This window comes from Castor canadensis, chromosome 11 (genome assembly GCF_047511655.1).
Source record: "Castor canadensis chromosome 11, mCasCan1.hap1v2, whole genome shotgun sequence".
In the NCBI taxonomy this organism is placed as follows: Eukaryota; Metazoa; Chordata; class Mammalia; order Rodentia; family Castoridae; genus Castor; species Castor canadensis.
The window spans coordinates 38,067,682-38,094,921 of record NC_133396.1 but is presented as its reverse complement, the minus strand read 5'-3'; the positions used below and the strand labels follow the sequence as shown (position 1 = coordinate 38,094,921).

The window sequence follows — 27,240 nt, the reverse complement described above, 5'->3', positions numbered from 1 at the left end:
GGGCTGGGAGGCTGCAGGGACGTCTTGCCCTGTGTGCTGAGGATGGGTAGGAATTAGGTAGGTAGAGGATAGTTGATGCTAAGGACAGCTCCAATTCATTCTCTCTCTCTCTCTCTATCTATCTGTATCTTGTATACTCATACCACATTTGTGCTTCTTCTCTTCCCTGACTCAGTATCTCCCGAATAGCACTCCAACTCTGAGAGGTACAAGGTGCTCTTCCTCACTCAGTCCAGAGAGACTTGATACACTTTGGGTATTGAATGTTCCCCAAGGCCCATGTGTTAAGGCGTGGGTCCTCAGGGGGTACTGTTGGGAGGTGGTGGAACCTTTAAGAGGTAGAACCCAGAGTTTGGGTCTTTAGTCATTGAAGTTATGCCCTCAAAGGGCCCTGACCCCTTCTTCTTCCTGTCTTTGGTTCCTGGTCATGAGATGAGCAGTTTTGCTCACCACGTGCTCCCACCATGATGTTCTGCCTCACCATAGGCCCAAGGTAATGGGGCCAATTGATTATGGACTGGAACTTCCAAGCCTGTAATCCAAAATAAACTTTTCTCTTTATAAGTTAATTATCTCACAAGGCTGTTCTGTTAATTCCGTAAATGCCCCATACCATTTCCTGTGGACTGTGACTATGGCACTGGAGGTATCTGCCTCTGAATTGCCCTGCTTGGCTGCCAAGCAGAATTAAAATTTGGCCTTTTAATTTACCACTTTATTCATTCATCAAATACTTATTGAATACCTATTGTTCATCAATCTCTGAGATAGTTCTTTTCCTAAAAGATTTTCTCAAAGATATACTTAAGCTGGGCACTGTGGCTCATGCCTGTAATCCCAGCTACTCAGGAGGCAGAGACTGGGAGGATCATTGTTCCAGGCAAGTCCAGGCAAAAACTTAGTAAGACCTCCATCTCAACCAAGAAGCCAGGGACAGTGGCAGAAGCCTGTCATCCCAGCTCTGCAGGAGGCCATAGGTAAGATGATTGTGGTCTAAGGCCAGGCCTAGGCAAAAAGCAAGATCCTATCTGAAAAATAACTTAAAAGCAAAAAGGGCTCAAGTGGTAGAGTGCCTGCCTAACAAGTGCAAGGCCCTTAGCTTAAACCCAGTACCACCAAAAAAAAAAAAAAAAAAAAAGAAAGAAAGAAAGAAAAAGAAAAAGAAAAAAAGCTTTTCAGCCATAGAGCTGATTTAACATGAAATTAGCCTCCTTTGGCGACCAGTGTAAAAAGGGAAATATATCGGACTACATAATTTCTACTGTCTGGGAGGGGAAAAGCATGCCGCTCTTCTTCAAGAGAGACAGACTGTTCTGCAGTACTTTGTCCAAACAGGCAGTCATCACACGAGGCTTTGCTCAGGGACTCTGAGCAGCACAGCGCACAAAGCCTCCAATCTCAGGTTTACAGCAAGTGCAGTCGTGGTCTTCCTGCAGCTGTTTCTTGTGTTTGCCCTCAATAAAAGCCGAGGGCACGATGTGAAAGCCCAGACTCAATGAAGGCAATCCTACAGCAGGCTAACCTATGTAGTCCAGCCACAGGGCTTTCGAGGGATTTAGCTTGAAGCAAGGAAAGGGTTTAGAGTGTGCTGGGTAAGGTATGCCCTGGTGGTCTCTCAAATCCAGTCCATCCCCTTCTCTCCCACTGCCACCACCCTAGGAAGGGTCTCTGTCACTTCTTGCCTCCTCCCTGATCCCCCCCACTCCACATCACTGAGTAGTCAAGTGATTTTTCCAATACACAGGGTCAATCATTACCCCCACACTCACAGGCTTAAAATCCATCAGTAAGAGAAGTGGGGATGAATTTGTTTGCTCTCAGCTTAGAATTTTTAACCATTGTTTGAAATCTTTATAATAAGTATAGAACATGCTGGCAAAAACAATAGAGCGATTTTGCTTTAGAAAAAAATCTAGGCTGAGATGCACAGATGAGCTAAGATGCTAATAGTGACTGGTTGTGGATGGTGAGATAATGGATAATTGTTACTTCTTTTCCCATACTTAAGTACAATTTTCAAGTAAAAAATAATTAATGCTTGCTTGTTGCTTTCATGTAGCCAGACACCTACTCACTCCTCCTCTGAGCTTTCCCAGCTTCTTTTGCTAGTCATTTATTAGACATCTACTGTGTGCCACCCACTGTGCTAGGCACCCTAAAAACTAAATAGTCCCAGGTTTAAGCCATATGTCAAGTCCATTTTGCAGATGAAGGAGCTCAAGTTAGGTTATAGAACTTGCCTGAGGTCATAGGGCTGGAAATGACAAGAGCTATGCCTAGGACCCAGCCAGTCTGAAGCTAGAGTTTTGAGTCTTCTTTTACACCACAGTCTACTTAGCACATGAGGTCTTTTATTCTTTTCCCAGCACAGGGTACTTGACATATTCTAGGTGTTCAATAAGTGTTTATTATTAACGAAAGGTGCTTCCTAAATATCACCTCTGTGGTGGAATAGTTCTGAAAATGTTTATTGATTTTTTTTTTCTGTCCTCAATAACTTTTCTTTCCTTCCATCTCAGTACCACTGCCCCAGTGGGGAGATAGGGCAGGGTGGAGAGTGGGGATCTTGAGGCGTCAAGATTTTGGTCTTCAGAAGCTCAGGCCCTCAGAGGAATGGATGATTTTTCCAAGTTGGGAGTTCAGACATTGCTGGACTTCAGAGGATGAGGCTGGAGCCAGGCAGATTCAGGAGATCCAGGCGGGCATGGCTGAAATGTGTGTACAGATGGCTTCTACCAGGCCTGGGTAGAAGGAGAGAGTCATCAGTGTGCCTTCCCTCAGGACGTGGAAGAGCACAGAGCTGCAAGTGCTCTATGGGCAAGAAAGAGGGTCTGCTCAGAAGGTGCCTGGGAGAAAAGAGAACATGGAGGACCCCTTGTCACTCCCCTTTGCTCCCCCCTGTATATAAGCACCCTCTGAATTAGACAGAAGTCTAGAGACAGGGCAAGAACTTGGCAGAAATCCCACATTGACTGAGACTGAATCTTTTTTTCCACTGCCAGTGGAATGAACACTCAGAATGGAAATTAAATTCTGTTAAAGAAAAATGAAGCTTTACCTTATACCTTAAATCTTTGAACTGAGATTTTTTACTTCCCTGCTTTTAGCTGGGCATTTGCCCTGGGCTCAAGAAATATATTTCAAGACTGCACAGTGCTCTGAGAAAGGGGAGGAAGCCCAGAATTCCAAGTCACCCACAGAAGGCCAGAGGCCCTCAGTATTTGGAGTTCAGAAGAGCAGAGGAACATCCTCATCCAACAGTTAAAGAACCTGGTAAGTGACCTCTCCACCTGGAAGTCCTTCCCACTGTGTGTGCAAGTGGACTGCAGTCCCCCACTCCCCTGTAGACAAGGTCCCCCGCCCTAGGACCTTTTGGACACATTGTGCTGTCAAATAAAAACTTGATTTAGACCCACAGTTCTGTACCATTGACCATGACAAGAATGATCTTGGCCTGAAAAACTTTCAGAGCAGATAGACTGGTTGCTCATGTTGCCATCATTGGTGGCCTGGTGGACAGGCTTCTCCTAGCAGCACTGCTCCCTGGAGGACCTTTAAGAGGAGTGAGCCATGAAACAGCCCCCAGGGGAAGAAGGAGAAGGTCTGCTGAGTGCAGTTGTGTTCCAGTGGCCCTGTCAGTCTAAGCCTGTCTGCCAAGGCCAGTGGATTTGGTTTTGCTGTGCCTTTTCTCCTTCTCTTCCTCTTCCTTCCCTCCCACTCCTCCTCCTCTTTGTGCCTTTTCTTCTTCTTCTTCTTCCTCCTCCTCCTCTTCCTTCTTTTTGGAGGTACTGGGGATTGAACCCTGGGCCTGAGTACTCTACCTCTTGAGTGATGCCCCCAACCCCTTTGTATTTTATTTTTGAGGTAGGCCTGAGCTGACCTCCAACTTGCCATCCTCCTACCTCTGCCTCCCAAGTAGCTGGGGTTACAGGTGTGCTTCACCACACCTGGCTGCTTTGCCATGCTTGATGCTGTCAGAAGTTGGACTGTGGGGAAGAAGAGACAACACCAGAAGGCCGGCAGGGCTCATATGGAACTTAAATGGCCCAAGATGCAAAATCTGACTGAAGTTTCAACTCTGCCATACCCAGGTAGGGCTGGGAATGCCCATGTCCCCGTTTCTGAGCTTTGATGTCCTCTGTTGGAAATGCTTACCTCACCTGGTTGTGAGGAGGGCACTTGGGAAGCTTTCTGTGGCTTCCCCTGAGGATCCCTATTTCACTAGCAGCAGCCTCATCCAGGCTTAGCTGCAACCCAGTGTCACCTGTGGAAATCCTGTTATCCCAAGAAAATGGCATGATTCAGTGCAATTAGGATAAGGAGGAACTCAGAGACAGCCAGCAGTAGTAGTAATACAGCAACCAGGAAGCAAGTGGCCTTTTCATTACTAGGAAGCCCTAGATGTCCCCCAGCCTCATTGGTCCTGATTCTGGTTCAGGGCCTCATGGTTGACCAGATACCTTCTATAAAGCCACATACTACATATTTCAGGCAAACAGTTAGTGTGCTCTTATCCGTGGGTGTGAGGAGGTCTCTGTTAGTTTGGGTCTGTTCACAACCAATTCACTCTGAGCCTGGAATTCTTTTGTTTTAGTTAGAATATACACAGCAAAAAAAGCCATGAGTGACAATCTTTCCTATATATCATCTCATTTGATAACTCAGGATGGAATGGATGGAATTTTTATTCCCTTGTCATCACCCATCAGATCAAGATATAGAACATTCCAGCCTTCCTGCTCCCTTCGTCCTTAGTCATTACCTTGCTCCAGGTAGCAACTATCCTTATGGATTTCTCTTGCCTGTTTTGGAACTTCAAATGAATAGAACCATATAGTATGTCCTCTCTTATGTCATGAAATCCACCCATGTACTGTGCATCAGTACATTGTATTTTTTTTTAATTGCTGCATGATGTTCCCTATTGTGGCTCAACCATAATTTATTTGCCCATATGCAATTCTTGGGCATCTCGGTTGTTGCTAGTTTTTTGCTATTACAAATAATGCTCATGTATATTGGTGAACCTTATCCTAGGTCATAGGATATACTTATTTTTGGCTTTAGTGCTAGATCCCAGCATTCAGCACTCACTTTTAGCTATAACATATTCTACCAAGGGCTAGAAATGAAGATCAGTGGTGGAGTGCTTGCCTAGCATGTGCAAGGCCTTGGGTTTGATCCGCAGCCACACGTGCCGCACACACACACACAGTGAAACAGCCACTTTTGAAAGGTGGGTGCACTAACTTACATTCCCTCAGCAGTACATGAGAGTTCCTACTCATCCTTACTAGCCCTTGGGATTGACGGTCTTAAGCTTTAGCCATTCTAATGGGCGTGTAATAGAATCTCTTGGTGGTTGAACTTTGTTTCTCTGGTGACAAATGATATTGGATGTTCTTTCATTTGCTGTTTGCAAGCCACTGTTAATGTCTCATAGACCACTGGAAAGGTCTCCTAACTGGTCTCTCTGTGCATGTGTTGGGCCTCTCCCATCCACCCAGTACAACGGTAGGATTCCTAACATGGGAATTGGGTCTTGTTACTCTCCTGCTTAAAACTGCTCTGTGGTTTTTCTCTTGCCCATTGGATCAAGGGCCAAATCCTAACCTGTCCCCAACTGCCTAGGGCTCCTCCTCACCTCTCCAGCTTCATTAAGACCATGCTTCCCATCCTACTCCACCACTTTGGCTTCCTTTGGGCAACTGAGTTGTTTCCAGGTTGTTATTACAAATAAGCTCATGCCCTTTTTTTTCCCAGAATTTATCACATTCTGTAATTATGTAGTGATAGGATTGTTTAATGTCTGCCTCAGCAACTAGACCTTACATTAGGTCCATAGAAACAAGCCTTATACTTTTCTAATTTACCTATCTTAATGGTCCACATATGGTAGAACCTCAGTACTTATTTGTGGGATGAATAAATATATCCTCTTTACAAATGAAGAAACAGAACTTGAGAGGAAAAGTGCCTGGAGCTAGAAGCCAGGTTTCCTGCCTCTGCGGTGCTCTTCATACCACATCCCACTGCTTCTGATGAAAGTATTTTGCTGTCACTTTGCATGATTCTAGAATAAGGATTGCTGTGTTATGACTATATCTGTTGTTGTCATAATTACTATCAGCCACCAGAATATCTGCTCCAAGAGGGGAGCAATAGTATGTTTTGTTCACCACTGGGTACCAGTACTCAGCACAGTTAACATTGGTTGAATTGACAATTAGCTATTGGTTTAATTGAAGCATTGTTAGCATAGAAAAGTATAAAGAAAACTCTCAGCTCCTGCTAAAAGCAGATGCTCTGGGACTATCCACAGTTTCATTTTGTTGGGACTTTATGAAACTGATTATTGTTCAAGTTAGGAGACTGGTACCTGGTACCTGGAAATCTGTCACAGGCTAAGTGGCATTCCCTGAATCACCAGCAATCCCACTTCCTCTCGTTGCACCTAGGCAGGTGACTTCGTTTACCCTCTTGGGAAAAAGTTAGCTTGAATTACGAAGGATGGAGACAAGAGGATGCTCAGAAGGCCACAAGGAACCTACCAAAGAGAATTAGAACTTTCCTCATTGTTGGCAAGCAAATTGATGCTGCTTTTTGCAAATGAATCTTATTTGTCCACCATCAAGTCTTATCTGCTCTCTTTGGCGGCTCCTGTTGCTGTGGTGCATGGCAGCAGATGGGTTTCAGGATGGCAGCTCCGTGGAAGTAATAAAGTGGCATTTCTTTTCCAATTGTCTCTCATTGAGACCTCTTGGTAATTCAGATTGATTGTCCTGTAGCCCAGCGCGGGAACTGACTGAGTGAGGTTTGTCTGGGCTGGGACTTTTATTGCTGTCTCAGGAACTGAATGATGTACACAATAGGACGTCCCCAGCTGCCTAAGGACTCTGTCCTCTCCAGCCTGGGGCCAAGGACTGAGTGTGAGTGAGGTGAGGAGGCACCTGCACATCTGAAACCAAAGTCTGGATTCCTGGTTCAGGGCCCTTTCTGATATAGCAACATGTCCCCAGGAACAGGCCTGGGATGGTTTCCATCTCCCTGCCTCAGCAGGAAGCATGGTGCCTCACAGTTCCCAGTGGCTTAAGGCTTTATCTGAAGTGGAAATAACTTGTCTATCCATCTGGGGGTCCTGAGGTGCTCCCAGGGGTGCAACCCCACACCCTTCCTGAGGCCAGAGTTGGGGGGGAAGAGAATCCATAGCTCTGTAGTTTTGAGCTGCTTACCAGCTTTGTTTTGATGAGCAGGGGGAAATCAGAGGATCTGGGGTGCTGAGAATGAAGCTGGGATCTGTCAGTACAGCGTATACCCCTTCACATCAATAGCTAAGCCAGCGGCTAGGGTCTGCTGCACTCAGAGGAACAAGACCAAGCTTTGCCCCCGCATTTCCCTTCCTTTCTGTGTCTGTGAATTTTTTAGCTCTCCTCCTGGCCTTGGTTCCTCTCTCCCCACTTCCACATCCCCATCCCTTCAGACTCATCTACCCCTCAACCCCATCTGACTGCCAATTGAAAAGGCCTGCAAATAATGTGAAATAATATAGTTTATCACCAGAGGCTGCTGACAGGCAGCGCGGCCACCTCTGAAAACAGGCGGGAAGGCAGGGAGGGCAAGGAAATTATAGGCTGCACAAAGAAGAAAAAGTTAAAGTGAGAGCTCCATAAAAGAAAGTGGAACTATTATGCTGCAAAATGCCAACTCATTACAAAGCGGCCAAATAAGAGAGAAATACGGCGCTGCCTGTAATAGCAGTTTACAAGGGAACATTGTACAGCAACAGAAGAGACGCTGCTATAATTTGCTCTAACAACTCCAATTATCCCTTTTATTGATTTGGCAACACATTTAATAGGAGTAGCCACACCTCTTCTGTTACAAATCATTAAAGGTGTTGAACGGTGTAATTTTAAAATTGTCCTCCTACGGTTGTCAGTATGACAGCATAATTCCCTGATTTCGGCTATGTAAACACCCAGGCGCAGTCATTTCCCCCTTACAAGGCCAGAGATGTTGTCAGCCTGGAGTTTTTGTGCAGAAACATCCATTTAATGCATATCTTTTTTCCCCCAGCCGGCTCTCCTAATTGCAGTGAGGTTTGGTTTAGTGGGTTTTTTTCCTCCCTTTCACTCTTTTCCTCTTTTCTTCCAACTAGGAGGTGTGTGCGACGGAGGGGGAGGGAAATAAACAGGCTGTTTGGCCTTCTCTTTCTTCTCCAGCAGCCTTAATTGCTACTTAAGCGTGGGCCCCACACTTAACATCCGAGGGGCAGATCGGGCGCGCGCCCCCCAGTCTCGGGAGGCCCCGCGCATCCCCGCGCGCCACCCGGGAGCCCCGGTGCGCGCGCGCGGCCGCGGGGCCGAGCAGGGAGGACCTGGTGGCCTGCGGGGCAAAGCGGGCGGGGTAGGTCGCGGGGCGCGCGGGCCGCGTGGGATGGGACAGGTCCCCGCGGAGGAGTTGGGGTGGCTCGCTGGTCCAGCGACAGCCGGCCTGGGGCAGGAGCGCTGGGTGACCGTGACTTCTTCCCTGCACTCGCCCCGCAGTGTCCACCCTGGTGGAGAGTTTTGCGGCGTTGCATGCTCTGGGTCGGCCTCCTCCGCCCCTCCCTCGCCAGCCAGCCAGCTCCTTAAGGTTTTGTCGTTTTTGTCACCTGGCATCCCAGTGTTTAGCTGAGTGAGGAGGTCCCGACAAATCTGTATAGAATGGAGGGAAAGTGGCTTGAGAAAGGAGGGTGAGGAAAGTAGGTGAGCCCAGGTGGTGGGAGGGGTGAACCGGCTGGTGGGTGTGGCATGATTGGTTGGGTGTCTGGTCCTGTACTGTAAAGCCCTGGTTGGGTTTTGAGGAGTGGCCAGGGAAGGTTCATGTCCACCTTCCTGCCCTCCAAACCTTCCTCAGTCCCGTGTGGGGTGGGAGCCAGTGTCTTCCGCTAGGGGCAGCCCCCACTCCTGCTGGGAACCAGTGACCAGGTGCTATGAGGAAAAAAGGAGTGGTTTAAGGAGTTACCACCACTCCTTTCCAATCCAATCCTGCCTCTCGGAAATCTCCCATCTGGACTCTTTTTCCTGTGTGTGATGGAGCTGGGTTCAGAGCCTTTCTGGAGAGGTGGGGAGGATGCTTCTGTAGGCAACTCCTGCTGGCCAGGCTGCTGAGCCGTGAGCAGAAGGAAGCAGCGTCTAGGGAACACCTGTCCTGTGGCCCTCTGCACCCTTGCTCCACCCCTGGAATTGGACCTAAGCTGCAGCAGGAAAGATTTAAGTTAGACCTAAAGAGTTGGAGCTCTGAAGACTCTCCTAAGGGCAGGAGAGGACCTTACTGTGCTCTGGGCCAGTGGAAGGGCTTTTGGTTTGGGTTCAGGGACTGGTGGCCCGTGCATAGTCATCACAACCACATCTGTGCTCTTCCTTATAGTCCGCAGAGCTGAGCCCTTGGCCTTGGCTCCCAGGATAGTTGAGGCGTGGAGCTGCCACCTGCCTGTCATCTGCCCACACCCGCAGACCTTCAGCAGGGCTGCAGACCTTCAACAGAGCCTGGCTTTTGACCACCTGAGCCTGTTGTTCCCAGAAGGAGAAAGTTTAGCTGTCCCCAAGCCCAACTCCCTATCCCCATGGGGAAAGCTTGGGGTCTGATCAGAGAGGGTCCTGGGAAGGGAACATCTTCAGTATTCCTGCTCACACAGCAGAGGTGTTGGCTTGTGCACGAGGATGTAGTGTACTCTGTCTCTTGCTCTCTGAGCACTCCTGTGTGTCTCTGCTTCTGTCTTCCTCTATCTCAGCACCTCTGAGACAAAAATCTTTGTGGTTTGTTCTCTCTGACTCTCTTCTTGTCCCAGCTTCTCCAGGCCTCTTCTGTTCATCTTTGTGGGTTTTGCTCACAAAGCATGCTTGCGCTTTCTCATCAGACCATGAGCTCTGTGAAGCCAAAGACTGTCCTTTATCTCCCCATGCCTGCACAAAGTAGGTCCATAACAATGTCTGTCAAATAAGTGGGCATTGGGCTCTGCCTAAGAATCCTTTTGTGTCTGACTCTCTGGCTGTCTGCCTTTTTGGGTTTCTTCACTTCTCTCAGAAGCTAGTTTTGTGGCTCTGTGCAAACTGGTTTATTCTCATGTATATGTGTATTTCTTGAGGTAATTTCCCCTCTGCTTTTTTTTTTTTTTTTTTTTTTTAGTGCAGGGGATGAAATCCAGGGCCTTCTGCAAGCTAGGTAAGTGCTCTACCACTGAGCTAACCTCCCTTTTAAAATTTCTTTGTCTGTGTTTCGTCTTCATGTCTGCTGATCTGCCTGAATGTCTCAGTGTGTATCCCCATATCTCTCCCCAGGCCTGCTGGTCTTAGACACAGAGTAGAAGGGTACAATGTCCAAAACAGGGGTCCCCTAGGCATTAATGTTGGGAGCTGGCTTCCAAACCTGCCCCCCATCCACATGGATGAGCTTCTCCCAGACTTCATCACAAAAGGCTGTGGAAGCGCCTGAAACCATTCACCTCCTTCTCAGCCGAGGATGGGAGTGAACTGTGGTCCTCTCCATCTCTTCCTCTCACTGTGACCCCAATCACAGCACCTGCCCTTGTCTAATTGGCCAATGTCAGTAGATGGGGGAAGGGAAGGCTGATGTCCAAGGAGGAAATCCCATTAGGGGAGCCCGAGCCAAGTTATTAGTGGTTAAGCTGTAATTGGGGTTGTGAATAATCTCATTAGATTCATCACGTATTTATGGTGCACCCAGCTGTGTGACCTCAGGTGAAGTACTTCACCTCTCTGATGAAATAAGACCTCAATGTTTGCCACGGACCTCTGGATTTCTGGGATTGGAATTGCCACTGAACTCAGATAACTTGTTCTCTCCTGGGAAGCATCGTGCAGTTGTCTGAATTTTCCTTCTAAACTTTTCTACCCTCCTTTGAGGTCAGGGTCTTATTTATCCCCACAGTTAACTGCCTTGCATACAGTAGGTGACTTGTCAGTTTTATGAATGGATGACTGAATGATTGGATGTGATTAATAATAAAAGTACAATTCTAAGACCCGATACTAGATAGTACAGAATTATATGGAAGGAGAAGACCCTACCACCTGCTAACTTGGTGAACTTCAGAGAATTCCTCAGCCTTTCTGTCCCTGTATTTCCCCTTAATAACATACAGATAATGAGGGCTCCATATCCAGATTTTGTGAGGATTATGGTCATATGTATAGTTAAATCCTTAGTGCAGGGCAGGGCACTTGTAGATCCTCAGTTAGTATGTATTCCTGTCTCAGAGAAGAGAATGGGCACCAAACCCGTGGGCTCAGAGGGGAGAGATCAGTTTGGAGAGGGTGTTTTGGATTAAGGCTGGCAAGTGGGATCTGTATTGGCTTAGACACTGCTTTCTTGTGTCGTATGTGTTTTTCAGTTTCTTTTTTATACAAGAAACACACACACAAAAGAAAGACAAATAGCTGGTGCTCAGAAAGTATTTGTTGAATTAATGGATAAAATGAAGCATCTTTCTTTGTGGGTCCCATGCCAGGCTCTTCAATGGAATCTCCTGGGATTTTTTTGTTTATTTTAATTTTTTTTTGCAGTACTGGGATTTGAACTCAGGGCTTTGCATTTGCAAGGCAGACACACCCTCAGCCATTTTTGCTTTAGTTATTTTTGGGAAGGGGTCTTATGTTTTTGCCTGGGCCAGCCTGGACTTCTATCTGCCTACTTAGTTGGAATGACAGTCACATCCCACCATGCCCAGCTTTATCGGTTGAGATAGGGTCTTGGGAACTATTTGCCCTGGCTGGCCTTGAGTTGTGATCCTCCTGATCTCTGCCTCCCAAGAAGCTGGGATTACAGGCATGAGCCATCCACTGTGTCCAGCTCACGTAGGATCTTTTAAGCATCTACTTCACTGCTTCCTCTTATCCAATATTCACTCTCACGCACACACAGACTCTCCATGCTTGAGCTCAGAATGAAGATTATTTTTTTTAAAGCTATCCAAGTGATTCTGACATGTGGACAATTTGAGATGCTCTGACTTTGGACATGACCAAGATGACATATATTTTATGTATATTTGAAAATAACTGGTATCTGATTTTAGGATATAGACACTGAACTATTTTTTCAGAATTTTGTTTTATAAAAACCAATGTTCTATTCCCATATCTCTGCAAACACACGGGGTAATTTTCAGTATAACATTGGAGCCAGGGGTGAGAAAGGATGAATATTCCAATGAGGCTTGGACTGGAGGGAGAGCATGGCCCCTGATCACAGACCCCCCCAAAAAAAAAAAAACATCTGAAAGATTGAAGGTTAACTGCAAAGTTACAGAAAGAGCTGAGTTGATTGCCATAGCCCCTTCCTTTGGCCAGAAGGAGCTTCCAGAACTCCTCACTTCTCAGCCTTGAGAGGAGGACAGGAGTTGGGGCAAGCAGCTCCATTCCCACAAGATGGTTGAGCCCAGCCTCCCTTTTCCATGGAGTGAAGAGCAGTGGTAGTGTGATCAGCTAAGAACAAAATAAATACATTGAAGTCTCTGTAGAGCTTCAAGATGGTTTTGTGTTTTATCCTCCTTGGTTTATTGTGTCCTCCAAGCTTGTCATTATAAGCCAGTACTTCTGTTTAGTATAGTCATTGCATGCTGGGTCCCTACTATGTGCTAACAAAACCATCTAAGCAGAGGTCATTATTGTTTCTTTTCACAGATGGGAACTTGAGGCTCAGAGAGATAGACCTACTCCAGTTACACAGCCCACAGGGGATCCAGCCGGCAGGTGAGCTGAGATCTCTTGACCCCAGGCTCATGATTACCCCCACGCCTTCCATGGGTTAAGGGTGTCTTATTTATTCCCACAGTTAAGTGCCCTGTATACAGTAGGTGCTTTATCTGTTTTGTGAATGGATGACTGCATGACAGTAGATGGCCAAGGAAAGACAGGAACCAGGGGCCGTTGGTAGAAGCAAGATCCTTACCCCCAACCTGAATGGGTCTGATCCTCAGTTGGAAGGCAGCTAGCTGGGTCCAGGTTTCTGCTTTGGTTCTCTCCCTTAAGTGAGCAGCTATAGCTTGGGGAGAGGGAACAGCCACACCCCCATCTTTCCTCTCTGGTCCCTCATCCCTCCTTCCTGTTGCTCCCACACCATCCTTTTCCTGAGTGACCCCTCTTCAAGTGTGTGTCAGGTTCCCAAAGGAGATTCTCTTACCCACTCTCTTCTCCTCCTCTCCTTTCTCCGACTTCATTCATTTACCTGTCTATTCATGTACCAAATCAATCAGCAAGCAGTTAGCAGACAGAGCCAGGTGTCCAGAGGTGAGGAGGACTTTGGGAGTTTTCCAAACAAGAAAGACAGTAAACACAACGCCAACACGTGGGACCAGCACTCTACAGGCAGCATGAGAGCAGAGAAGGTAGAACCAGCTTCCAACTTGGCCCTATGAAAACTGGGCTTTTTGGGCTGGTGGAATGGCTCAAGTGGTTGAGTGCCTGTCTACAAGTGTGAGGCCCTGAATTCAACCCCTAGTACCGCCCAAAGCCATAACCAAAACAAAACAAAACAAAAACTGGACTTTTTGTGTTGCATACAAAGGTCCAGATGGAATAGCTAGAAAATGCCCACAGTGTAGGGTACAATGAGCACTTGGGGGCACTGGCTTCTCTGAGCATGCCCAGCTGATCAAATTTCAGAGACCACTGGCTTCCCCAGGCTTGAAGGGTCTCTCCTCCTCTAATCCTTCATCCTAAGTTCCCTCAGAAGGCTTCTTTATTCTGGTTAATTTTTAGTTCCCTCAAAAATGATCTGATTTTTCAAAAGGGCTCCTCCTCCTTTTAGGCGGTGTTCTTCCTTAGAGTCCTGTCCCTCCACTCTGTGTGTGTGTGTGTGTGTGTGTGTGTGTTTGTGTGCAAGAGAGAGGGAAAAGGAGCATCCTTATATACATCTCAGCCTTTCTCCATCGCAGAGAGCCCATTCTTGCCCTGAGGGGAGCATGGTAGTCCACACTCTAGGAGCTTGCAGGCTGGTGGGATAGAAAAGGTGTCTCATTTTGCATGACTTGAGAACAAGTCAGAAGAGGAGAAAAGCAAGGAAGAGAGAGCAAGCAAGGAAGAGGAGGAGGAATGAGGACAGGCCTTGACAGTGGATAGCCAAGGAAAGAAGCATGGGATGAACACCAACAGCTGCCACCTGCCAGGAAGACAGGAACCAGAGACCCTTAGCAGGAGCAAGACCTTCACCCCAATGGCTACGCCTCCAGTCCTTAGGTGCATTGGACCAAGCCAGGTCTGGACTGTGCATGTCCCCCAGTGGGTGCAGCAGGGAAGGGGGAGGGGCACTTTTGAGCTCTCAGAGCTCAGGGGCTAGGCCTGCAAAGAAAAGTTGGTGGTGTCAGCCTTTTCTATCTCCCTCTCCCTCATCCCACCCCCAGCCCCCAACCCCATCCTCCTCCTCCTGTCTTGCTCCTCCTCCCTTTTCCATTTGGAAGAAGGAGGCTTGCTGTCTTTGTATTTTAACTGTAGCAAAAAGATTAAATTGTTTACGAGCCGGGAGCCTCGGCTGGCTGGATGAGCGGGAAGAGACAAAGATAGACATTCTAATTCTCCCCTGTTCTCTGGGCCTCCGTCCCCCTGGCTGCTGCTAATTCTTTTATCTGCCCCCAACACTCCAGGCATTATGTGTATTCATAAAAAAAAAAAGGGGGGGGGTGCGAATGGAGAGAGCCCTCGCCAAAGCCAGCAAAATTACTGTTCTCTGCGCGGTTTCTCCGATAGCAATCTCTTGAATGCTGATTACTTTCCCCCCCTCCCCTGCCCCCCTCCCCCCTTCCCCAGCACCCAACATAAGTTGGTCTTTAACCCTTTATCTTTAGCAAGCAGAAAGACACAGAAAACATCTCACTCAGTGGGCGGAAAAAAAAAGCAAAAAGGGGGGGGGGAAGGAAAGAGGGAAAAAAAAAAAACCAGCACAGAGAAGAATTACTGTTATCTCCTCACCAGAAGAGGAACAGCAGAGATAAGGGAAGCCTGAAGAATTAAAAGAAACGTAGCGTTGGGGGCTCTAAATTCACGCGGAAGCCGGTTGTATTTGTCTGTCACAGGGGTTCATAATTTTCCGAGGTTGTTTTGATAGACTTATTGTGCGGACTGCATAGAAAACTCATCAGCATTTGTTGCCTCTGAGCATTATTGTCAGAGGTAACTGCGTGTCTATAGACTGGGGGAGATAATGGCTGAAGTAGAAAGCAGATAAAGCCGGGGCTCTTCTCATTAAGGACTATCTCGGCCTCCGCAGACCGGCTGGGATTGAGTGACTGGGGCCGCAGCGCGGGGCATACATTATGCCCGCAGAAACGGAAGGCGGCGTCATTACGCGGCAGCCCGGTGCACCCGTGGCCCTTGATCAATGGCCAAGAGGGGCTGTGTCGTCAGGGCCCCCGGCCTGGACACTTGGAGGGTGTCCGCCGCGTGTTCGATACAGGGGTGCGGGCAGGGGGTGTGCCGTGGGGTTTGCTGAGCTCCAGGGCTGGTTTGCGGGAGAACAATTTGGTGGGCGGGGGGGGGGGAGGAAAGGGGGGGCGGCGACAGTTCTTTGGTTCCATTCTGATTTTGCACAGATTGGGAAACTGAGGTGGGGAGAAGGGACCAGTGTGCCCAGTGAGGGAGGGCAGAGCAGGTTCCTGTGATCCTGTGTCACGTAGGTGGAGTTGCTGAGAGATGTAAGCATCCCAGACGCTGTCCATGTGGGGACTGTGTGTGTTTGTGTGGCGGTTGTGTGTGTCATAGGCTCTGAACACCTGTCACCTATGGGTCTCTCCCTCTTTCCCTTCCTCCATCACATTCTTATTGCGTATCCATGAAAAGCCAGGCTGTGTGGACTGCTGCAAGCATGTTTTGTGGCGCACCCCAGACATGTATGCACAGTATGAAACCCTCCTTGGCTACCCTCCTACCCTCTTACCTCATTGGCCAGGAGACTGACCCCCTCCTGCTCCCTCCCAAAAACTTAAGCCAGCAAAGGGTGTGTGTGGGGGGGGGGGGCGGTTCAAATCTGGGCAAAGGAGCTCACAGTGTTCTCATGCTGAAGCTGGGACCAAGCCTTAGAGTGGAGCAGGGTCAACAGAACTGGACTTGTTCTGGGCAGCTTCCTCTGGCCCTTGCCTATCTGGGCAATGGGGATAATAAATAACATGTCCCTTGTCATAGTGAGGCTATAAGGCCTGGTGAGATCATGCATGTGGGAAGGTTTGCTAGCAGAATGCCTGCACACACTAAGATAACCTCCTGTTAGCTTTACAGTGGCTGCTCCTTGGGTGGCCCCAAGGGCCTCTGTGCAGCTCAGTGCTGCTGCCTTCCTCTGGCCCAGGGTGGGGGCTCTGGGGAGAGGTGTTTGAATTTAAGTGCTTTAGTTCAGACCCTGCTCCCATAAAGGTGAGGCCTTGGCATTGGTGTGCATCCCCTTTTGGTTGCATCATGAGAACCCGAGGTCCAGAAAAAAAAAGAGACTGGTCCTGGGCACACTGCAGTCCCAAGGCAGAACTGGATAAAGGGCTAGGTCTCCCAGCTGCAGGGAGTTGCTTTCCTTTGGGGCATCCTGCCTTCTGGGCTGTTTCTGCCTGGGAGGTTAGCTTGGCAGGAGAGAGCACTGGTGCATGTAGCCGTGGGGGGATGGAGGGGACCCAAAGCCCTGCCCCCAGGGGCCCTGAGCCCATATCCGAGGCCGTTCCAGTCTGCAGTTCCCTCAGAATGGCCTGAGCCAGCCTTGGGAATGTGAGCACTTGCAACGAGTGATTGAGCTCCTGCATCTGGTTTGGCTCAGGCAGGGCAGAGAAGGGGCTGCACCATCAGCACAGGTCTTTAATGATGGAGATGAAATCAGGATAGAAGAGGGGCCCCACACGATACTTGGGGAATCCAGAGGGTCAACCTAGGGGTCACTGGCCACCCTGGACAATTGGGAGCCACCCTGCCCTTTAGGACTAGTGAGGAAAAGGAGCACTATATAAATTCTGGCAAACAACCAGGATGATAGGTGTGAATGAGAGAACCAGAGGAGGGGGAGACAGCACCATCCAAGGTAGGCAAAGGAGATTCAGTGGGACAGTTGAGTCAAGCCTGGAAGATCAGAAAGTGGACAAGGTAAGGAAGGGCATTCCCAGACGAGGCAAGGAGGAGCAGGGAATGAGTTTTAGGGACCAGTCAGAAGGTAACTGTTTGTATGAGGTTAGGGGTAGGAGCATCTTGGGAAGGGCTTAAAGACCAGAGGAAGGAGACAGGGCTGCAGGGAGTACATCACTGGGGGCCCCAAGTTCTAAATGGCTCAGAACTTTTTCTTTCTGGAAAATCAGTTTTACCCTCATTGGCTCCCTGCTCTCCATCCTCCTGTCACCAGCTCAATGAGGGGCTGATTCCTGATGGCAACATTTGACAGGAGTGGCAGAATGCATGGTGGAAAGAACACACTGTGGAATGCCTTTATCTGTGGATTTAGAATTAAAGCTCCCCTGCCAGTTGTGTGGCCTTGGTGGCCAGGCAGGTGATCTCCCCAGACTCCACTTTCTAATCCATAAAGTCAGGACAACTCCTGTCATGCAGAATTCCTGCGTGAATTACCTAAGGCTGGGGCAGAGAACCTGGCATCTTGCATCCTTGTAACAAATGCCAGTCCCTTCTTCCCTTTCTATATTGTGTGCTATCAGCTTACCTGGTACCTCTGCCCTTCTCCCCTCTTCCCCCAGGTAGAGATTACTTGCAAGGCTCCTCCTGGGTGTTGGGGGTCGGTTTGGTGGGGAGAACAGACAGCCCTGTGAGCTCAGTCAACTACTGTCTGCCCTGAGTCCCAGCACTGTCCCTTCCCTTGCATTTGCTGCTGATGACATCGGACCTGGCACTGATCCCAGTCTGCCTTCCTTGGCAGAACATCTGGTATTTATAATCCACCTCTGTCCCTGATCAGTGGTACCTGTCAACCCAGCCTTGCCTTTAGCCAATGTCCCTGGATGTGACCCCAGACTGTCCCCTGGACCCTCCTGGCTCTCCAGGCCAGTCCTGTTCGGGTGTACATTACCCACTGTAACAGAGCTAGGTAACAGGAGGATCTGCCTCCACCCCACCCCGCCACTCCTCCCAAGGTCTCCAGCTCATGTTGTAGCTTGGGTTGGGTGGAAGGGTGGGTTCAGGCCATCCTGGAGGCCTGTGTGCTCTGAATGAGGACGGTGGCAGGTGCAGCTCAACCCATTGGAGAGAGGTATGATTGAGGGTCAGGAGACTTGGTTGAACCAGGGCTAATCGGCTGTGTGGCTATGCTTGAGGCACTTGTCCCACTCAGAGCCTCAGATTATTAACCAATAACAGGAGAGGATATATCGGTAAGACCTGTTCCAGCTCCAACTAATGGCCTTGGAAGATTCTAAAGAGGAAAGGCCAGAGGTCTGTTCCAAAGGTCTGCAGTTCCTTCTTCCGTGGGGGTGAAAGGTGCAGCAAGGAAACCCTTCTCAGTGCAGCCCCGCCCCCTCTGGCTCAGCGACACTCGCCACCCCTACCTTGAGATTTACAATGGGCTGAATTCATTTGCATGACAAAATTGGCTCGGGTATCCAAGTGTTGCAGGAAGACAAGTGTAACACTGCGAAGAACAAGCAGCCAGGAGGAAGGTTACCGCAGACAATGAGAGAACAATCTGCCCGCCCACCACTGCTTTTGCCAACCTTCCATCTGTTGGTGTGGGGGGGCTGCCTGGGGGTGGTGTCAGGGCCTGGAGAAGAAATTCCAGGCCTGAGAGGGGGTGGCCTGATGGAGGTCTGGGCTCCCAGTGTCTTCTCACTATTGGATGAGGAAATTTCCTTTGCTATTTCTCAATGCCTCCATCCTTTCAGTGGTCCCAAGGTTATCTCCTCATTTTCAGGACTTGATAACACAGCAAGCTTCAGAACCACTATCTACATACCTGCCCATTCACTCACTCACTTATCTATACATTTACCATCTATCTGCCAAGCTAACATCCATCCATCCACCCATGCATTCGCCCACTCATCAACTCACCCATCCACCTAGTTATCCACCCATGCAGCCACCTATCCACTCACCCATTCATCCTCCTACCTGCCCACCCATCCCACCTACTCACCCATGCAGTCATCTGTTTACCAGTCAGTCCATCTGCTTGTCCATGCACCCATCTACCAGACCACTCATTTGTTCACCCATTTACCCTTCCACGTATCTAACAACAACAAAAACACTGGACACTTTTTTATGTGTTAGATATAGGCCTGGACATTTCTCTGTCTGACAGCTTTCTTGTCCATAAGAATAACGGGATGACCTTGCAGGGTTGATCCTGGCTCAGAAGAAGTGCCATAGAAGTGTTTTCAACTGTTAATGTTACTAGGCACTGGGGAATCTAAGGGTAAATAAAACCTAGCTGCTGCCCCCAAAGAAATCACAGTATGGCTCAAGTGGTAGAATGCCTGTCTAGCAAGCAGAAGACCAGGTTCAAACCCCAGAATTGAGGTGGGGGTGTGTGGGGAGGAGACGAGACCAAAGAATACAAGAAATCACACACTTCTGGGGGAAAGAGAAACAAGAAAACTGGAATTATGGACCCATGTGGGATGTGCTATGCCACAAGGAAGCACGAGGGGCTGGGTGTGAGCAGAACTCAGGTATCCTATCTCATTTGAGGAAATGAAGGCTTGGAAGGTTAACAGACTGCCCCAAACCACACTACCGTCCAGACACAAGGGCTGAATGTCATGTTTTCTAATTTGGAGACTGTCCAGTAGCCTGGATCTCCATCTCCCTGCCCTCTTCAGGCAGCAAAATAAGGTTGCCAAAGGTGCCTCACTCCCAGTTTGCAGAAGCAGGACTGTGGCACTCAGTGGCTTAGTTCTAAGGAGCTTGACCATAGCCCTGGGGCTGTTCTGAGCCCCTCTCTTAAAGAGAGACATTGGTGAGTAGGTGCTAGCCAGATGAAGTGGGCCAGTTTAGGAGACTCGGGTGGGAAGGTGGATATCCATTTGGCCTTTGGAATTGAGGCCTAGCTGTACAATGGGAGGCACCAAGGACATTTGGTCTCAGCACACAATGTGAACTCTGCTGAACATACCTGAGGGAGGGCTGAGGCACAGGATGGAGGTGGCTCCATGCAGTCCCGTAGGATGGGATGAAGTCAAACACAGGAGCTTCAGGAAGCACATTTCATCATTTCTCCTTACAACAGCCACTTCCTAACTCACAGAACTGTTCCTGGTGGACCAGTCAGTCCTTGTCGTTACAAGTACTAAGATGTTAGAGTGAGCCCAGTGCAGTAGAAGAATGGTGGTATTTGGAGCACTTCAGACCTGAGTTCAAATCCAGGTGTTGACTAATACTGTCCACATGATCATAGGCAAGCCACTGAACTTCCCTGAGGTTAGCTTAAAAAATGGGAATGATAGAACTTCTTCACAATACTTTGTGAGAATTAAGTAATAATCACCAATGCATGCATGATTATTAGTAAGCCTGCCTTGTGACAGTCATCAAACTGTTTATTTATTTATTTATTTATTTTTGCAGAACTGGGGTTTTAACTCAGGGCTTTGCACTTGTTAGGCAGGCACACTCTACCTCCAGCTTTTTTTTTTTTTTTTTTTTGCTTTATTTTTCTGGATAGGGTCTCGTGCTTTTGTCTGGGCTGTCCTCAGACCATGATCCTCCAACCTATGCCTTCCGATAGCTGGAATTAAAAATATGCACTATCATGCTTGCCTTGTTGGTTGATATGGGTCTTGCTAACTTTTTACTTGGGTTAGTATCAAACTGCAATCCTCCTGATCTCCATCTCCAGAGTAGTTGGGATTATAGATGAAAGCTATCATGCCCAGCCAGGTCCTTTAATTTTTAAAATAAACTTGTTGGTTTTTTTGAGACAGATCTTACTAGGTAGCCCAACAACCTTGAAGTGCTGGGATTATAGGTATGTACCACCATGCCTGGCTTAAATTTTTTTATCTTAGAATAATTTTAGATTTACAGAAAAGTTGCAAAGATAACATAGTTTCTATCATCCCCTCATCCATCTTGTGTCATCATGGTACATTTGTCGAAACTAAGAAATCAACATTGGCACATTGGACCTTTAATTCTTAGTTATTTCCACTTTACCAATGAGGCTGTGGAGGAGCAGGAAAGCTGGATGTCCAGCCCAAGCTCAATATGGTAAAGAGTCTGTTAGAATGCCCAACACTGATACATTTCTCATTTCAGAAAATCTAGCTTGGGCCTGAATCTGTGTCTCACTTCCCTGCAGGGTCACAGCCAGCAGTGGCATCCAAGAAGACAGTCCAAGGAGGGTACTTTGCACAGACCAAAGATTGGCTCTAATCAGTGCTTATCAGCAGCACACAGTAGGTGCTCAATAAGGATTTGTTAAATAAATTAACAAAGGAATGATTGAATGAATGAAGTACAGAGCACTCTGCTTTGTACAGGAGATGGAACTCAGGCACTTCTAGGAGTGTTTCCAAAGTTAAAACTCTCTACTCTCCTCTCTCACCAGGTTCCCTTTCTCCCCAGAGAAACTAGACGCACCAATCTATGTCCTGCACACAGTAGGTACTCATGGATGATGCCAAGGTTGGTATCTCTACCCACAAATTTCCCTTGATCCCAATTAAACTTCCACTTGCTCAACTTTTGTCTTACCCTGGTGTGTATTTTCTGCAAGCTGCCTCAAATCCTTGAGCGATGAGTGCAGTGTCTGTGTACTCATGAGTGTGTGAATGGTAGTGTTTAAGTCCATTGCATGGTAACCGTGGTGGCATGTGTTGCAGGTGAGATTCCTGGGCAGTCCCCCACCTCCAGGTTCTCAGAGGCCTTCTCCTTAGGGGTTCCCTGGCTAAAGCAGCTCTTTGTTTATTTGTTCACTTAGCCAGAAAATGTGTTGAGCTGTGTCCTGGGGATGTTTCGATGAAATACCTAGCCTGTGCTCTCAGGAGCTAGCACCTGGCAAGGGAGGTCAGCCAAGGACACAGCCTGGGGTGCCAGGTGTGGTAAGAGTTTCCTGGAACCCAGCCCAAGCTGCCCCCAGAGGAGGGCCCTCCTGGCACCCCACAGTCACCCTCAGGTCTGGGTGTGATTCTTTCTCTGAACCAAGAGCTCCAGTTCTTGGGCCTCAGATCAGAACCTCCTTCCTACCTCTCTCCTCTGAAAACATCATTTCCTGACCTTCCCTATCTGCTTATCCCCTCAGCAGCTGCAGGCACTCTCTGCTCACTGAGTTGTGTTGGCCTATGCCAGGCAGACTCAGGCCCTCCTTGGGAGACCCTGAGAGCTTCTAAAACAGGAACTCTGCTTGTCTTTGGGCTCCTCCACAGCCCCCAGCACAGTGCCTGCCATGTGGAAAGCATGCAAAACCATCTGTTCCTCCAGCACCCAGTGCTCACATACACATCTGTTTGGACCCTCATGGCAGGTAGCCAGCCTTGGACCTGACTTTACTTACCTGCAGGGTGGTAATGAGTGAGGAGGGCACACTCTGGACTTGGCTAGTCCTGGGAAATAGGCCATCACTGAAAGGGTCATATATGGGGCTGTCACTATACCTCCTCTTTCACAGTGACTTGGGGAAATTCCTTTAATGTTTTGAATTGTGGTTCTCAAAAGATATTTCCAAAGCTTAATGAGACTTATTTGGAAATTGTCTTTGCAGTTGTGATTAAGTTAGGGATCATGAAGTGAGATCTTTGTAAATACAGGGTGGACTCCGAATCCAGTGATTGGCTTTCTTATAAGAGATAGAAGAGAGAGATTTGTGACACAGAGAAACACAGTGAAGATGGTGACAGAGATTGTAGTGATAGAGCTATAAGTCAAGACACCAAGAGTTGTCAGCAGCCACCAGGAGCTAAGAGAAAGCCCTGGAATCAATTCTCCTTCAGAGCCTCCAGACAGAACCAATCCTGTTGATACCATCTTGATTTCAGACTCTGGACTCTGGAACCATGAGCGTCCAAGCCTATGAAATTTGTTGCAGTAGTCCTAGAACACCTGTGTTAGTCACTTTTTGTGGCTGTGACAAAATACCTGAGAAACAACTTAAGGGAGGAAAACTTTGTTTTGGCTCATGGTTTCAGAGGTTTCCATCCATGATGACTTGGTTCTGTTTCTTCCAGGCCTGTGTGTGGTGAGGCAGAACGTCATGGTCAGAAGCATGTGGGAGAGCAAAGTGGTTTACCTCATGGCAGAGAGAATGAGCAGGAAAGGCCGGGGACAATGTACACTGCCTAGGGAATATCCTCCCACCAGTGACCTACTTCTTCCTACTAGTCCCACCTCTGAATAGTGCCATCAAATTTTGAATCCATCAACAGACTAACCCATTGGTGAAGTTAGTGCCCTCACAATCCAGTCGCCTCTCAAAAGTACATCAGTGGCAAACCAAACCTTTAACACATGAGCCTTTGGGAACAGGACGTACCACTAGCGGCCCCTTTCTTGATATCTTGGTTCACCTGCCTCCAACATAAGTTTTTGGCATTCTTTTAGAATGACAGAATAGCACCCATCCTTGCCTCCTGGCCCAGGAACAATGCAGGGAAGTCTCACTGGCAGTGCTTCCACCTAGACACTAGGGACTCCCAATATACCTTCTTTGGACCTCAGTTTCCCCATCTGTATAATGAGGAGCTGGATAAGTTGATTCTTAAGGCTGTTTCTAGCTTTGAGAGTCCATGAGTCTAAAAGTCAATCCTTTTTTTTTTTTTTTCATATTAAAGCCTTTCTGTCTTTCACAGGCTGGTGCTGGGGAGCATCAGACCCTTCTTAATGGCAGTCACTGCCTCCTCTCTGAGACCTGGCCTGTGAGCAGGGATCCTATGGAACACTGTGGTCCCTTCCAACCCCATGATGATACTACTTAATTATATGAGTGGGAGCTATTGGGAGGACCGCCTTGGTTCATTGGGCTCCCGGGTTGGGGATGCTTGGATGAGGTCCTTGGTTCTACAGAGCCGTACACTCCTTCCAAGCCCTGCCCCTTCTTCAACAGCCTCCATCATTCCTTCCTTCCCCTCCTCCTGTATTAAGTGGGTGAGTGTCTGCCACTGGTCAGGCTGTGTGGCCAGTGCCTGACCTGTCACAGTCTTCGCTGGGAGCCCTGGACCTCTCATGCTTGTTCATGCTTGGGCAGCAGCATTTATTCCAGAATCAGGGGATTTAAAACACACCCATACCTAGGCTCCAGACAGAAATCTTAATGTAAGGGGTCTGGGGGACACCCTAGACCTGAGAGTGCCAGGAGATTCCAAAGTGCATCCTATAGTGGGAGTCACACAAACTGGTCATCTGCATGCATTCTGTGTATGACCTCATATGTTGGGACACTCACTTCTTTCTTCTGCCTAAGGAGGCATCTTTTTGGAGGGCAGGGTCTTAATAAACACTATAGCCCAATGCTTGACACAGGCTGAGCTTTCACAGGCTCTCAGGACCTCATCTTTGGAGGAAGGAAGAAATGCCTGAGAGCCAGGGCCAGGATCTTCCGGGGGAGGGGGCAGAGGATACTGTGGATAACCAGCGATTCTGACAGTGAAAATCTGCGTGTTTCCTGAGTACTCGTCACATGTAAGCATTTTGGAAAACTTGGGCTTTTCCAAGTTCTTTCTATGACTCCTTTTATCAGCTGTGTGAATTAGGGCCTGATAACCCACCTTTTACAGATGAGGAGATGAAAAAGGTGCAGGGATGGGGGGGCAGGACTAGGGGTCCAGTGTTGGTGAGGGTAAGAGATCACTTATGAGGAACTAGAACTTGGTTAAACTTGTTTGAAGGAAGAGAAGGAGGGGCAAGAGAGGAGGAAAGGATGATAGAAAGGGGGAAAACTTACAGCAGGATTTGGGGGTCTTCTCCAAGAGCCAGATGCAGGTGCCCTGTCCCTGTGCCCCCTGCCAGCTGCAGATGCCTGATTCTCCTCAGCACCTTGACATGGGAAAGGGGTACTGGAGGATGTGACAAGACAGTGCCATCTTCCTTTTCTGTGGTGTGAATAGTTTTTAATGTCCCCATGCCTATTATGCTCTCATGATTAAATTTAGTCTTTAAAACTGGCACTGTTAGGTAGTCTAATGATTCTCAATGTAGAGATAGGGAAACTGAGGCTGGCTCAGTAACTTACCTATTGCTGCCACATGGTAGAGCAGGACTTTGCCACAATGGTGTGTTTGACATCTGACACTAGAGCCAGAACCTTCCCAGGCTGGAGCAACTTGTGTGTGTGTGTGTGTGTGTGTGTGTGTATGTGTGAGAGAGAGAGAGAGAGAGAGAGAGAGAGAGAGAGAGAGAGAGAGATGCATGCATGGTGTGCGAGTCTGTGAGTGTGTGTGTGATTACAGGAGTTAATGTTTTGCCTCCTTCTCCCAATGAACCAAGAACAGGTTCTGTGTGTATGTGGGAGGGGGGCTATATATGAGAGATGTGTGTGTGTGTGTGTGTGTGTGTGTGTGAGAGAGAGAGAGAGAGAGAGAGAGAGAGAGAGAGAGAGAGAGAGAGAGAGTTCTGTGTGTGTGGTTTGGCCAGGGATAGGCCTTTGTTTCTTGGGCTCTGTACACCAGGGGGATTGTCTGGGGTGTGGGGGGGATGGGGTGGGAGTCACCTTGGAAGGCCTGAGAGCTGGGAGCAGGGAGGAGGGCAGGGCAGCCCATTAATGCTGCCCTCCTGGGGGGTGCAGATAAGTGGCCCCAGGGGGCTGTGCTGAGGACCCTCTAACTAGCTTGTTGCCATGGGGATGCTGCCTGTGAAATAGGCCTAGAAGTCCAGCTTGAGCCTGTCCTTCCCAGCAGGTGGAGACCCCCAGCTGGGGTGCGTTTGTTTGGGAAGGGAACTGACCCCCCCACACACACTCTCACCCAGTCATTATGTAAAGCAGAGGCCTCCATTCCTTCCACATCTCTTCAGGACGGCTCTTCAGGGTCCAGGGGAAGAAATGCTGTCACCATCTTCATGACCCTAGGGGAGAGTAGGTCTCCTTTCTGGCAGTGCCTGGGGCAAGAAGGACACACACATGGTCACATAGCCTCGCCTTGTTGCAGATAGTATGGTCAACCCCATCCAGACCAGAGCCCCATTAGCACTGGGGCTGTGGAACTCATTCCTGAGGAGTGGCAAGTTTATGTGAGAACAGCCATCTCTCCCATGATAGGGTCTGCCTGGAGTCAGAGCACCTAAGTGTGTGTGTTCATGTTTTATTATGAAAAACTTGAGACTTTAAAAGCTAGAGAGAGAACTTAATGAACCCGAAAACCCATTGCCCAGTTACAATCATTATCTGCTTTGCCCATCTTGTTTCTTCTGTCCCCTCTTTTCTGTTTCTTTTTTTGCCCCCTCTCCACCTCCTGCCAGGGGTAGTTGAAAGTGAATCCCAGCCAGCAGGTTCACCTGGAAATTCTTCAGTGTGAACCTCTCATGATGGAATATGCCACGATCACACCTAACAAAACCAACAGGGTTATAGTCCCAGTAAAGGACATCACCTGATGCTCAGTCCACCTCCATATGTAAATATGTGAAATCAATATGTAAATACATAAGTGTGTATACAGGGTGAATAGAGGGCCACGTGGCAGTGTGGTTTTCGATGAATGCCTATAGTTTGGGGCGAGTTATATTTATTTATGGGCCCCAGCTTCCTCCTCTTGCCACTGGAACTTACCTCTTCCAAAAGAGTTGGGAAGATTGAATGAGAGTCTGTAAGGGTACATGGAATACATGGTGGGGACTCATAAATGGTGACCATGATCATGAAGTTTGCTATTTTGTGTATGAGGAATCTGAAGTGTAGGGGTGGGGAGAGGGACTTGCCCAAGGTCACACAGCTGAGAGGAGAGATGCTAGGATGTCCATTCGACACAGCCTGCCCCCCCATACTACAGATAGAAATGATACAGTGTAACAGAAGAGTCCTTCCTTTTTGTCAACCAGTGGGTCAGTCATGGTGCTGTGGGATGAACCTATGATGGCACATCACTGGACCTGGCTCCAAGAGATGTTGAAAAAGATCCTTACCCCCTCTGGCCTCAGTTTTTCCATCTGTATCATAAGGGCATTGACCTTCTTCATGGTCTCTAGGCCCTCTTCCCGTTCTGCTTTGCGTGCTCCATGGTTGAGAAGTATTAATGTGGACTAGCCCACCTGGGAATGTGGGGGATACTTGAGGCTGATGGGACATTACACAGCCCAGAACTCCATGCTGCAGAACAGTGTGGAAGTAAGGGTACCCATCCTGTAC

The 27,240-nt window shown here is 48.4% G+C and overlaps 1 long non-coding RNA gene across 1 annotated transcript; it reads left to right on the top strand.

Moving 5' to 3' along the window:
• Positions 1-21,663, top strand: LOC141414048 (uncharacterized). Its single transcript, XR_012439151.1, has 7 exons — positions 1-57; positions 3,108-3,273; positions 3,869-4,091; positions 10,171-10,206; positions 12,687-12,755; positions 21,268-21,364; positions 21,517-21,663. It is a non-coding gene; the product is annotated as an uncharacterized lncRNA (long non-coding RNA).
• Positions 21,664-27,240: the final 5,577 nt, after the last annotated feature.